The sequence below is a fragment of the Balaenoptera borealis genome, assembly GCF_965194805.1.
Source record: "Balaenoptera borealis genome assembly, chromosome: 15".
In the NCBI taxonomy this organism is placed as follows: Eukaryota; Metazoa; Chordata; class Mammalia; order Artiodactyla; family Balaenopteridae; genus Balaenoptera; species Balaenoptera borealis.
Genome location: NC_138871.1, coordinates 16,566,771 through 16,582,103, shown reverse-complemented (window position 1 = coordinate 16,582,103; position 15,333 = coordinate 16,566,771).

Genomic DNA, 15,333 nt, shown 5'->3' with positions numbered 1-15,333 from the left:
GGCATCCAAACCTTAAATTAAAGGAATTAAGAATGAATTTGGAGACAACAATAAAATAATTCTCTTTACACTCCAGTATTCTGAGTTTGGACCTGAATGAGACCCCTTAAGGGCTTTCATTCTCAAGCCAGTGCCTAAATACTCATGAGTGGCTTATCCTTACATGGAGATGATAGAAATATTCTAATATCATTTGAGGGCATCCAAAATAACCCTGAATCCCAATGCAATCATGAGCATAATGCTTAAGAGTGTGGGATGATGATTTAATTAAGTTCATATCCAGTTTAACCACTCAGTAATTTTGCTACATATGTTACATGATATTCTTTTGGAGCCTCAGTTTTCCATCTACAATGTCTATGCTAATTACAAAGTAAATTTTGTGTACAGCAAATGATAGAAAGTGTGTGAAGTTACTGACTGTAAAACAACCATACTAATATTATCACTCTTGTATTAATATCATTAGTAATAAAATAAATTCAAGATTTTTGCTCTGAAAGAAGGTAATTCAAGGATAAGCTTTGCTTAACCTAATGTTGTCATTTTAATATCTCTTGCTCTAATTTAACCTAGGACTTCCTTCATTTTAATTAGTTCAGATAACCTGTCTCCTTTACCCAGTGGCTCGATCTTGGCACTGACGCATTCCTGTTCTAATTTTACTTCTGGGAGGTTTGCCTCTTCTCCAGGCAACTGATAGGACTAGCCTGCAGTTTGCTGAGTTACTAAATAATTCTCCTTGTCTCTCAATCTAGAAATTTAAAAGCCGTTTTTAGTATTTTATTTGTTCTCATTCACTGTATGCAGTCAGTTAATATCTTTCATTTCTAACTCAGTAAGCCCATGTCTTCTGTATCTTCTACAAGTGCTTGATTTCTTTCTTTTCCCTGGTTTATTGGATCAGTTTTTTTACACTGTGGTGCTATTATCACTGTCTCACCTCTCGACTTCATACTCTTCAATTCCAAAATATTTTTTTCTAAAATGCAAATTTAATTATACCCTCTGAAAAAAACATTCTTTCCTAAGTATACACTTGCTTCAGAATATATTTTTAACTGTCTTTAGTTCTGCTATTATTATTATTGTTGCAAGTTCAGTTCAAGCCTGTTTAATCATGTAACACACTAAAGACAAAAAGTCCTTCTCACAGTTTGCATTAGGTGTCAAATCCCCTAGAGGTAATCATTTTTAAGAGTTTTCCATGAATCTCTCTAAAGATATTCTAAACACTCTTTCTCTCTCATGCAAACACTCACACACAACACATACACAATTGCATAGGTAAGTATATATGGATATGCATATGCATATGAGTATGCATATGAGATTACAAGAAGGATTAGATTGTCAAGTAAAACTCACTAGAATCTGACATTTTATCCAATATAAAGCTTTGCAAATAATTCCAAGAATCCTAGTAATCCTAAGGCACAGATGAAGTGTGAAGTAGCTGGAACTGCCAAAGTTGCTCCCATGTTGGGTTTTTATACCATATTTTTTGTGTTCAGGCCCAAATATAATATATGTAGGCACATCATTACCCAAAAGGAATCTGTTTTTTCTTTGGTTATGAAGCATCCCCATTTTATGTTGTGACAGTTATATAAAATAAGCTTCATTTTTCAATTACATTTCATGTAATATACAACACATGTTATTTTCCAACTTGCATTTTTGTTAAAATTACTATGAACAGTTTTATTTATAGTTATGTTATTATTTTTAATGGCTTCCCAATATTTTAAAAATATACTCTAATTTGTGTTTCTTTTCCCATACTAATGGATACTTTATTGGTATTCTGATACTACCATGATACTTAAATTTGTAGGATTTTGACATCTTTTTTCTCATTTGTACAAACATATCTGAAGAAATATTCTTAAGAGGGCTATACATTTCTATAAGAGGGTTATAAATTTCAAATCCAAAGCAGATATTTCAACTTACACTCTCATTATTTGTGTGAGCACATATTTTACTTTAACAGGTGACATCATTATCATTATTTTTAATTTTTATCAAGTTTATGAGTAAAAAGTGTTATCTCAACTTCTGTATGGTTTTATTCACCAACAAACATTTTTTTGGAGTGCTTATAAGTTGATAGGCACCATTTTTGCAGATGTGATGCAGTGGTAAACAAAATATTAAAGTCCTCATTGAGCTTCAGAGAGGAGAAAGACTAAACAAATAACAATGAAATGGAATGGATAATAGTAGTAAGTTCTGCATAAAGCTCCAAAGAAAAAAATAAAAACAGTTTAAAAGGTTGGGAGGTTGTGGCTTGCTACTTTCAAATGGATTGAGAAAACTCTCTCTGAACAAGTTAAAATTTAAGCGAAAACCTTAGAAATTTTGATTTTTAGATATATTTGAATGACCACTCAGAATTTACATTTCTTTAATTATGTTTAAAATTTAGTACCTTCCAACATGTTTATTTGTGTTTGATTTTCTGTGAAATGCTTATTTATAGCATTGATTATTCTTCTCAGTTGCATTTTTTTTTCTTTTTCTTTTTTTAATTGAAGTATTTTTGACATACAACATTATGTTAATTTCAGGTGTGAGTTGTATATTTTTATTATACATTTTAAAATTTTCTCTTTTAAAGAGTCTAAAAGGCATATCTTTGAATCCCAAGGTTTTGTCTCATCCCTGTCAAATTCTATCACATGTATTATATACAAGTTACACAGAACTTCTAGCTCTATACCTCTATCATTTTTTTCTCCATATAGGATACACATATACATCCTTAAAGACACAGCCTATTTATCTCCTCAGCTGTGAAACCATCCTTGACGTGCCAAGAAAGAGTTGGTTCTTTTCCCCTCTGATTTCCCAATAGCTTATCTTTATCTCTGTTGTATTTATCACACTCTATTGTAAACCTGTGCTCATTTCTGAGGTAAACACTGGATTGTGACCTCTTACTCATTTGCTTCCCAAGATTGATCGCCGTGTCTAATGCTTAGTAGGTTTTCAAAGAATATGGTCTAAGAGAATAGATAAGTAACTGAATGACTGCAACATTCATCTCTAGAGGACAGATAGACAATAGCTAAAATCTCATTTGCAGGTTGTAAGTTCATCCCTTTTTGTCTTCCCCATATAAGAAACCTACTCTAGCTAGCTGTGGGGAGTCACATTCTGTCTTCTTACATGTGCATTGACCTTTTGCTTACTAAGTAAGACCGTTCACATTTAGCTGATTGTGTTGATTTAAGCCATCTCTTACTGTGTCAGTTTTGTTCCTTACTCCACATTTTCATTCCTTCCTCCAGCCTGTTATATTTCTCTGGAGGTCTGGTTGGTATTAGCTAGAAGCTTAATTAGCACCATCTTTACTACCTTTGCACATTGTTTCTGAATTCAGTAAGAGAAAAGGAAGTTGGAAAAACTCCCTGAGGTCTTTGTCTAGATAATACCTAATGATTAGCTCTACAAGTTCCCTAATTATTCCATTGTATTTGTCCTTGAGTTATGTCTAAGGATGATATCTTTGTTATGCTTTCAACCCAAGATGATAAACTTGCAGCTTAAAAATAGAGTACACAAAGAGGCTGCTGCTTGTAAGCACACTTCTAGGCCACTATCTTCCATTGATTTGTGCCCTAGGGTTAGAATCTGATTTGAATCTCAAACAAAATCTTTAAGTTTTGGATGTGAAAACATCAGTGGCCTCCATCTACATGGGGGCAAGAAAGGTGGGTCTGTAAGTGCCCAGGAAGTGGTCAATATTCCAATCACAGAAGGAAAGCTTGTCAAGCAGATGTTAGTTCCTAGAAACCTGGTTAGGAAATCACCCTACATGTTGTGCATCATTTGTAAGGATAGGCAACAGCCTATCACAAACACACTTTTTGTCCATAGAGATTTTCCACAGATATTTGTTGATTAAACAATTAACTGGACACCATGAGCATGGAAGATACAGCACACTGGGGAATCCAAGAGGGATTGAGGCAGTAAGAGTCCCTGAAATAGGCCAGCTCCTGTTCATAGGGAGCAGTCAGTGAAATGGAGATTGCAAAGCCAGACGAAGTGACTGGGATATTCAAAGGTCCAGACCAAAGAGAGATTAAAATCTAACCAACTGCTGTGGTACTTATAATCAACCAACTCTGATTACAACTCAGATGTCTGAACTTTGGGTGAGGAAACAAGCATGTAACCATTAAAAAAAAAACATCGAAAGGGGAGATTGTATTGGAGAAAGGGGAAAACAATGCTTAGCTGGCAGAATATCCTGGTAGAAATGGTCAGATATCTGTGTACAGCAGTCAAATGGAGTGCCAGTATTAGAATGATAGCTAAGAGAGGTGTAATGTCTCCAAGGAACATTCTTCCTCACATGCTCTTCTGGAAGGGAAAGTGCTTTGAGATATTCCTTAATTTCAGAAATGTTAAAACAGGGCCAAAACATGTCATTAAATATTTAATCTTTAAACCATTAAAAAGAGTACTTGGTGATTCATGTAAATCAGCAGATATCTCAGATAGAGTGTGAAATATTTGTTTTCCGTTTTTCAGAGACATTTTTGTGACAGGGACCATTCACATTTCAGATCAACTCTTCCTCTGTTTTTAGAATAAATAATATATACAGGAAATTTTATGTAAATTTGTTGAAGTTTTCCATGTGCAGAGAAAAATTCATGATGATAATGTTCAGATGCAGATGGTAGCTCTGGATGTAAGTCAGCTGTTTATGTAGAAAATTATTCCAATAAAGTTAAAAGTAATTGTTATGTAATTTATTATTTAACAGTGCTTTGGCATAGAACTTAAGGCCAGAAACAAGGAAATAAAATGTCTTATGAATTTTTAATAAGAAGGTTTTTTACTTTTCTGTCTTAAGGGTTAGATCAGTTTCTAAATATACTGACTGTCAAATAATTCTGCTTTAAACAATCTTGTTTCCTGAAAATCCATACTAATAAAAGAAAAAAGTGATCAAATCTGTAGGTAAGAATTCATTCCAAAATGACTTATTTATTTTAAAGAGGATTCTCAATCTTGTTTCTACACTCAGTATAAATTCTGGGTAGTGGGAGAGGTTGATCAGTTTCAAGATCTTTCAGTGCAAGAAGGTATGGAGAGAGGAATAAGAAGGAAAGGAACTGAGGCATTACATACAGAAAAACTTAACAAAGTGGAAAATTTTAAAATGTCATACCATACATAAGGCCAGGCATTTTGGGTATCATTAGTCTGGGATACAAAAGAATTAGTATAGCCTAAACTTTACATCCTCTGAGTTTTTAAGTATTATTTTTAAATCTAGATTTGTCTTAAGTATAACATTAAAATTTTTACGGGTAAGCTTTAAGGGTTGAAAGGTCTGGTTGGTTTTTAATCTCTCTTTTTCTCTTTGTCTCTCATTTGAATTGTTATGCTTTTACATTAAAAAAAAAAAAAACAAATCATTGAAGTGTTTCAGAGATCAGAATGAGGTCCAGAGTTGAGGATATAAAACATATGTTCATTATAGCTGAATCCAAATTCTCAGTTTGGAAGAGAAGTAGAAAAAGAGAGCACATATTTTTTATTTCTCTAGATTTCTTCCTTGAGTTTAGCAAAGAACAAAGACAAAGATTCATGGAAGAATCTCATAGAATAAAGACATTACTTTTGGCTCTAACTTCCTTTATACTCGAATCGTCTCAAGAGTCTGACTGTGGTGGGTAAAGAAGAGGTGGGTAGAACAGGAATAGCTGGGAAATCCAAAATTCTAAATATTTATTTAAATATCTTGGATCCCAAGTCACTTTTTACTATGATTCATTGTTTTAAATTTTATTTTACACACAAGCTTTCTTTATATCAGTGATTGATTACAACGAGTGTCCCTGGCATATCATTGCTCCTTAATATGGAAGAAATCGCAAGTTTATTCCACCAAATTGCAGTTAATTTGTCAATACAAAATGATATTTGGAAAAGGTATTGGGTGAAAAATGAAAGTGTACTTACAGATATACAATCATATTTGCTTCTGTGTGACTCTAAATATATCAGTTATAATCTTTTCACATATGGAGAAACATAGATTTTGAGAAATTTTGAAAGTATTTTAGAAAATAAGTTAAGAGTTTGTGTGTGTTTTAATGACTTTCCTCGCATGCATCAAAGGAATGAATTGTTCTTGGCCTTAAAACCCAGACTACAATTATGAAAAAAACTCTAAACCTGTCACTCCAAATTCTCTCTGAGACTTTTCCTGTGATAAAACATCTGATGCTTCTGGTAAATAATGTTTCACAAACCATAATTTTACTGGGACTGTACATGAAGAATCACAAAGTCTAAAATAGAGCTATAAAAAAATATGTAGGTTTAACAACAACAGCTGCTACATGCCACAGAAATTTAAAACAGGAATGCATAGCAAATGAGTCAGGCAAGACTTGACAATTGGAGCCATTATAAAAGTAGTTTTAGAGAGCAACAGTTTTTTGTTTTTTCTTTTCCCCTGATAGCCAGAGGCAGAGTATTTGAGACATTGCAATGGAGAAATCAGTCCTGATTGCTTTACTGAGTACTTTATTTGAAATTTCTTCAATTATATTTTAAATAACATTGAAAGCATTGAGCAAGCATGGTTAATAAAACATTTGTTGCTTTATCTTAATTTTGTCTCTCACTTTCTTTCTGTGGCAGTATTTACTCTGGTAGAAATCAATGGACTTATGATATAGAAGAATAAAGATTACTGACAATTAAATTATCAAGAAAACATGAAAAGTCATATTATAAAATTGATTTTGAACTCTTTTTAAAAAAAGAAACATAACCATCATCTGATGATGAAATTTTTCTAGGTCAGAACTTAGAATAATAACAAATATTGTTTTGTTAGTAGATAAATAAACATACATTCATTTTTATATAGTTAATGAATATTTAATGGTAATTTAGATTAAATATTTGGATATTGGGATTAGAGAGATTTTTCTTGCATCCAGATAAAGAGATTTTTACAAACAATATTAGATTCATAGTTTTATTTGAAGAGAATTTCCTCATATAGAGTAAGCCCAGAACTTCCACCTTTGGTACTATATCTAAGTAGATGTTATTATTGATGCTTTGGCAGTATTAAACCTTTATTCTATTGAAATAATTTTTGAAGAGTTAAAACATGATTTTCACTAAATATAAAGTTCACATGTGTCAATAATGCTGTCAACACTAATTAACGAGGAAAACAGTGAGATAATAAAGCTGACTGAAGAAGAATTTGAGGAGTAGAAATTCATGTACGTAGTCAGTCAAAGAAGTGCTGAAATGACATTGCTAATAGATAACAAAAAATGTTACTGTTCTACAGAACCACAACTTTGTGGTTATCTTTTCTATCAGATAGAAACTTACAGATTAACATGTAACTTCTTATTTTAGGGTTCTAAAGAACTATGAAGAATCAAAATCAAATTCAAATGGGATATCCTGAATAATTAAGTTCTCCTAAGTGATAATGTTAAAAAAATATTAAAAGAACATTCAGCTATCCTCATGCTTCATGTTTGGATTGCATAAATATCTAGTGTAGTCAAGCAGTCATATAGGGAAATGAACTCACTTCTGTACTCTTTTAAAATCATCATTTGGGCCACACTAAGGTGACTGACAGCGTAGACTAGAGAAGGAGTGGTACTTTAGAGATAGACACAGGTGTCTGTAGACAACTAATTTCCATCGGATGCCTGCAAGCTGGAGAGGAATGTGAAATTTCTCAAGTCCATACAGATTTTTGGTAGACTCATGGGATTTAAAGGGATTAACAGAAAATTTAGCATATATTTCCCCAATAGTTCAGGAATTAATGATTAAAACAGAAGCCAAAGACAGGGGTTCTCAAAAGTTTTGTGCTTATGGCACACTCAAACTTATACAAACTGCTTGGTTAAACATGTTTTTAACTGTATACGTACAAGTTGCCCAATAAAATCTATAATTAAAATGTTAGTGGTAAACCCAGAAAGTTTCATTAAGATGTATCTTTTGAGAACTTCTTTTTTACATACAGAATCAGAACACTTGGCAGTTAATTCCATAGAGAGGTAAAGCAGAAATTAGAGATAATTCTGAGGTTGGCTGTACGCAATAGCTTTAACTGGAAAGAAGGTTTGATGTATATATTAGTAATGATAGATTTTCATTTATAAAGCATCCCTGATGTGAGTTCTTCATCAAAACTTTTCACTGATTACTAAGCAAACTAAAGCATTCTTTTAAAACAAATCACATGCAATTTTATGTTCACCTGTCAATTTATTCCAAAATTATTCAAAGAAATGTATGTTTTAATAAAATATGCCAAACTCAGCTGAATACAATTAGCTTCATGTGTGAATCAGTGCCTCAAAGTATAATAGTGATAACATTGACAACGATTATACATTCTGAAAGATGTAACAAAGTACAATGAATGATAATTGAAATATAATAATTTCAGAAATCTTTGGTGAAAACTGGTAAAACCTAGAGATAACAAAAACACCAATGAATGTACAAAATTATGTTTGTGAAGTAAATAATTTAAAAATCACAACAAAATGGCTTTCAAGAAAAGGTCTACTCTTGCATATTACTCTTGGTCTTGGTCTAACAAAAATAATTTAATGTACACCAGACTTCGATATTTTAATCCCTCAGTAATTAGAGGGTGGCTTAGTTGAAATTTTTACTCCACCAACCATGGAAAAGGCAATAATAAATGTAAAAGGGCTTTTCACAGATTCTTACCACATTCACTTCTTAGTTTCTCGTTAAAGTCATTCTGAATAACTTCGAGAAAAATAACATGATTCAGATATTTTCTTTTAGAAAACTATTTTTATTTTAGGTAAAGCATTGAGAGATTTGAGGAAAGCTAGTAATCATACAATTCAACTCAAGTGCCTGGATTGTTCATAGTCTACACAGCAGGAGTATTTTTGTATTCATGGCATCTAAAGGGACAAGAGTCCTGTCATTAGGAGTCCTGCTGCATAATGCCTTTTCAAAAATACAGTCTTGATCTGGACATTTAGACTGATTTCTACACATAGGCTGCTTGCCTCTAGACAAATGCCTCTTGTTTAAATTTGTTCTAATTTTTGTAAAACTGCAACCACTATTGGTATTTTGCTGCAAATCAGCTTCACAGTACAGAACTGAGCTTTAAAAACTTTTCTGATAAAGAAAAGAATTATATGTAGTTCCTGTTTTGTTGGATTTTCCCCCAAAATATGAAATGTTTGCAACTGTTTATTTAACACATGCCAAAAGATAACAGTAGGAAGACAACATATTAACAGGAGCTTATGGGGAATAGACAGGGATTAGAATAATAGTTATTTGTAAGTTAAAGTTTGATAATTCCTGAACTAAAGTCAAATTCTTTCTGGAGACACATTCTATAGCTCAAAATTATAATCATTAAAGTTTCAAAGATCATACTTTATGATGAAATACTTTAAAACAACATACTGAGAAAAAAGTGACTAGTATGTCACTTTTTCTATGCAATTATTTGTATGAAAAGGGTATCAATAAAATTTGCTGTGCTTCTATTTGGCTGAACAGCATTCAATAAACCATATTTGTAAACAAGTGTATAAAATATATAGGTCTTATCTTTGTAGATTGACATCACATGTTAAAATATTTTGTAGTTTATCCATATTTATATCTAATTAACCAAAAGTGTTTTAGTTGGCATTAATTTTTAAAAAAATAAATGACAGGTTTCTTGTCCACATCACAGGGTAATGACTATAAATTCTCTCTTTGGAAGACTTTTTTTTAAAATTTAATGTTGACAACTAAATTTTAAAATATTCCTTCAAACTTTTCAAAAGTAAAAAATGTATTTGAAATATCTTACTATAGGCTTGAGAAGCACTGGAAAACATTTTCTATTGATACAGAGTAGCAGCTGAAGGAAATAACTTCTGACTCTCATTGGTTATTGGGCCCAGCATGGCTCCAACTCATTTATTTTTTGTGTTTTCTTGCCTGAACTGTATGCTGATAAATTCCTTTCTCCCATATCCTCTCCTTGAACAATTGGAAATGTATTGCTTCATTATTTATTTTTAATTTAGTTTCCCAGCTTTATTGAGGTATAATTGACAATTTTTTTTTTATATCTAGGGTATACATCTTGATGTTTTGATATATGTACACACTGTGACATAATCACCACAATCAAGCTAATTAACATATCCATCACCTCACATAGTTACCATTTTGTGTTTTTTTTTGTTTTTTGTTTTTGTTAGTTTTTAGTGGTGAAATCTCAAAATGTACACTTAGCAAATTTTAAATATACAGTACAGTATTGTTAACTATGGTTACATTGCTATACATTAGATCTTCAGGACTTATTCAACTTGTGTAACTGAAACTTTGTACTCCTTTACCAACCTATCCACATCGCCTCTACTCCCCAGCCCCTGGGAACCAGGATTCTATTCTCTGCTTTTATTAATTTGACAATAAGATTCCACATACAAGTGAGAGCATACAGTGTCTGTCTTTCTTTGTATGGCTTACTTCACTTAGCTTAATGTCCTCCAGGTTTGCTCATGTTGTCACAAATGACAGGATTTTCTTTTTATTATGGCTGAATGTGTATATATATATATATATATATATACAAACACACAGAGTAAGTCCCCTACATATGAACGAGTTCTGCTCCAATGTGTTCATAAGTCCAATTTGTTCATAAGTCCAACAAAGTTAGCCTAGGTACCCAACAAACACAATCGGCTATATAGTACTGTATGGTAATAGGTTTATAACACTTTCCACACAAATAATACATAAAAAACAAACACAAAAAATAAAGAAAACATTTTTAATCTTACAGTATAGTACCTTGAAAAGTACAGTAGTACAGTACAGCAACTGGCATACAGGGGCTGGCATCGAGTGAACAGGCAAGAAGAGTTACTGACTGGAAGAGGGAGAGGAGGTGGGAGATGGTAGAGCTGAGGGATCATCAGCAATAGGAGACAGAGGGCAAGCTGCAATTTCACTCATGCCTGACTTTGGTAACACAGGTTCTGGTTCCTTGCTGGATTCAATTTTGTTTACCCTCTTCAAAAAATGATCCAGTGATGTCTGGGTAGTAGCTCTTTTTCCTCATCATAGATGGCCTGGGAGCACTGGATTGCATTCTGAACGGCTCCTGCAAGCTTCGTGTACCATTCTACATTCAGATCCTGTGAATCAAAACCTAACAGTGCCTCCTCAGATAAAGAAAATCCCCTTGCCATTTCCTGCACCATGAATCTCTTCGGTTCTTCAGTTACTTCTTCTTCCTCTTGTCTCTCTTCGCCCTTTCTCTGGGCCTCCAATTCCATCAGTTCTTCATTAGTAAGCTCCACATTCGCATCTTTGAAAGATTCACAACTTGAAGGTTCATATGTAGGGGACTTACCACATTTTATTTATTCATTTTAATCCATTTATCTGTCGATGGACATTTAGGTTGCTTCCATGTCGTGACCACAGTACTATAAATAGTGCTGCAATGAACATGGGAAACATGGGAGTGCGTGTATCTTTTTACATTTATGCTTTTGTTTTCTTTGGAAAATACCCAGACATGGAGTTGCTAGATTGTATGGTAGTTCTATTTTTAGTTTTTTGAGGAAACCTCACACTCTTTTCCATAGTGGCTGCATCAATTTACATTTTTACCAACAGTGTACTAATGTTCTACTTTCTGTACATGCTCCCCAATATTTGCTTTCTTTCTTCTTTTTAATAATATTCATTCTAACTGATGTGAGGTGATATCTCATCATGATTTTGATTCACATTTCCCTGATGATTAGTAATGCTGAGGACTGTTTTATATACCTGTTGGCTATTTGTATGTTGCATCTCAGGATAAATCCCAGTTGGTCATGGTATGTGATCCTCTGAATATGGAAAGCACTGATTAAATTATCAGTCACTTATTCTTTGCCTTTTCTCTCCTCAGATATTTTTGCGTCTTTGAAAATGAAGTTTGGTCAATGTGAGTTTCAGTGAGAAAGAAAAAAAGATCATTGAATGACAGCTTGGTAGATCTTAGCTCAGATTCTTAGCCCTACTTTTCTATAAGTAAAATAGCTTTCATTACAATGATATGGTGCTTGTTCTTCCTGGAATGCAGGCACCTATTGGGAAGTTCTCTGGGAGCCCAGGTTCAAAATGTGGCAGATGATACATGTTTCTAATGTCTCTGAGTTCCCAATCTCTGAAATATTTCTGTATGTTGAAATCAGTTAATAGAAATACGTAGAAATTGGCAACACAAAGTTATTTTTTTTCTTTTTCTAAAACCTTTGGATTTTTAGTTTCTTCACAAAAGCCAGAGACCTGAAAATATATTATATTCCATGATACTGTTTTCCGATTTCTAGAGCTCTACCTTATAACAGTAGGCAGAGAAAAATCTGTTGAATATGGACCAAAATTTTGTAGGGTGATGTTTTTAGCTAAAAAAGAGAAAGAGAAATGGAAGATTTAAAGAAATGGAGATGGGGGAAAATGATAAGGGCAAAGCATCAGATGAATCCTCATTTTAAAATCTAACAAGTATATACCAATTATACCCTTTCTTATAGTCATTACTAATCATGATAATCAAAGCTAATATTTTAATAGAGCTTATTATATTCAAAAAGCTTTCTGTCTTAGGTATATTAACCCTTTAAATCATTCTCAAGTACCTTATATGGTGTGTTTACTACTATTATATTACTGTTGTAGGATGTACACCCAAGGCACAGAATGCTTAAGTAACTTGCCTTAGGTTGTGTAGCTAGTAACCTAGTAAACCTAATAACCGACAGTGCAAGCATTTGAACAGAGGTAGTGTGGTTCCAGCATACATATGCTTTTAACTTGCATTTACTACCATGCCTGTGTTATAATGTCTTGCAAAGCATTACTCCTTACATGTATATAATAAAAGAAGGAACTAACAGTGCTGCATGCCAGGTATATTACTTACAACTTCTTTGCTTATCATTCCTTTTAGTATACCCTAAACCGATACATTTTATTTGAGATAAATTAAACTCCATAAATTTTACAGATAAGCAATTCAAGGAGCGTAGTGTTCAAGTGATTTTCCAAGGACAGTTATGTACTAAATCTTTGAGTCAAATATTGACTCTGAGACCCATGCTACTCATAAAATGTTATATGCACAAGTGTCAAGCACTGTTGAAGGCTGTAACTGACATTGAGAATTTCATGCTGTTATCACTCAACAAATTATCTTGTAATTTTTAATAGACTTTATATCTTACAATGGTTTTAGATTTACAAAAAATTTGAGAAAATAGTATATAAAATTCTCATATGTCCCATATCCATTACCCCCTACCATAAACATCTTATATCACTATGGTGTACTTGTTATAATTACTGAATCAACATTAATGCATTATTATTAATTCAAGTCCATAACTTATTCATATTTCCTTATTTTCACCTAATGCTATTTTTTTTTTTTTTTTTTTTATCTCAGAATCCCATCCAGGATACCACATGACATTTTAGTTGTCAGGTCTCTTTTTGGCTCTGACAGCTTCTTAGACTTTCTTGCTTTTGATGATCTTGACAGGGTTAAGGAATTAACACTGGAAAAGTCAGTTATTTTATAGGATGCTCCTCCCTTAGAATTTGACTAATGGTTTTGCCATGGTGAGCCAGGGGTTATGAGTTATTAGAGGAAGACCACAGTGATAAAGTATCATTTAATTACATTATATCGTGGATCTATACTATCAACATGACTTATTGCTGTGGATGTTGACCTTGATCACCTGTCTGGGATAGTGTTTTTCATATTGATGCACTATAAAGGCAACACTTTCTATATTGAACTCTTGGAAGTAAGTCACTATGCATAGCCCCCAGTTATGCAGTGGGGATTTATGATGCCCTTTCTAGAGGGTGGAGGAGCTACAAAAATTGTTTGGAATACTTCACAACATACCCATTTCTCCTCCCTATGAATTAACGTATTCAATAATTTATTTATATCTGTTTGGACTCATGGATATTCATTTTATACTTGGGTTATAATCCAATGCTATTTTATGTTGATATTCAAATTTTTCCAGCTGTGGACAACATAGGACACTTACAGCTGTCTCCTTTGTCTCTTTGGCACTCCACATTGGATACAAGACTATTTTAAAAAAAAATTTTTTTCATACTTCTGGCACATCAAGATGTTTCATACTCATCTTGTATATTTTCCTCTCGAGACTTAGAATCAACAGAATGTAGTCTTTTCAGTCTGGCTATTTTCACATAGCAACATGCATTTTTGGTTCAGATTAAGATTTGGGGGTGTATTTATTATGTGCATCAGTCATGATTCTAAAGAGAAAGAGAAATAATAATATACTTATTATAAGGAACTGGCTCACATAATTATGGGAGGTGAAAAGTCCCAAGATCTGCCATTGGTAAGATGGAGATCCAGGAGAGCCAATGGTAAAAATTCTAGTCCAAACCTAAGTATGAAGGCAGGAGAAGACCAAAGTCCAGCTCAGTCAGGCAGAGAGAGCAAGTTCTCCCTTACTCAGTCTTTTTTGTTTTGTTCAGGACTTCAGTGAATTAGATGAGGCCCACCAACACTGGAAAGTGGAAATTGCTTTACTCAGTATACCAATGCAAATATTAATCTCATTCAGAAACATCCTCATGAACATAATCAGAATAATGTTAAAACAAATATCTATGCACCCCATGACCCAATCAAGCTGACATAAAATTAAGCTTCCTGGACCTTTGATTTGGTGTTTTTCATTAATTTTGAAAGGTTCCCAACTATTTCAAATATATTTTCTGATCCATTCCCTCTTACTTCCTCTGCTATTCCAATTATATGTATGCTACATATTGGAAATTGTTACACAAATCTTGGATGTCCTGTTCTGTTTTTTCATACTTTTTTTTTGTTTACATTTAATTTGGGGAAGTTTCTGTTGACATATTCAAGCTTGCTGATATTTTCCCTGCTCAGTCTACTAAGAAGCTCATCAAAAGCATTCTTTATTTCTATTACAATATTTATGACTTCTATTATTTCCTTTTGATTTTAAAGTTTCCATCTCACTACTTACGTTATCCACGTGTATTTCTCCATTAAAGTCCTTAATGTATTAATAGCATTTATTTTAAATTTCCTGTCTGATAATTGTATCTAAGTGTCCCTACCATTTTATTTCTCCAGCAGTTTCTGCTCCATTTAAGCAGATCTCCACTGTGATTCTCTGTATTCATCTGTCCCCTCTGATTTGGATTTGG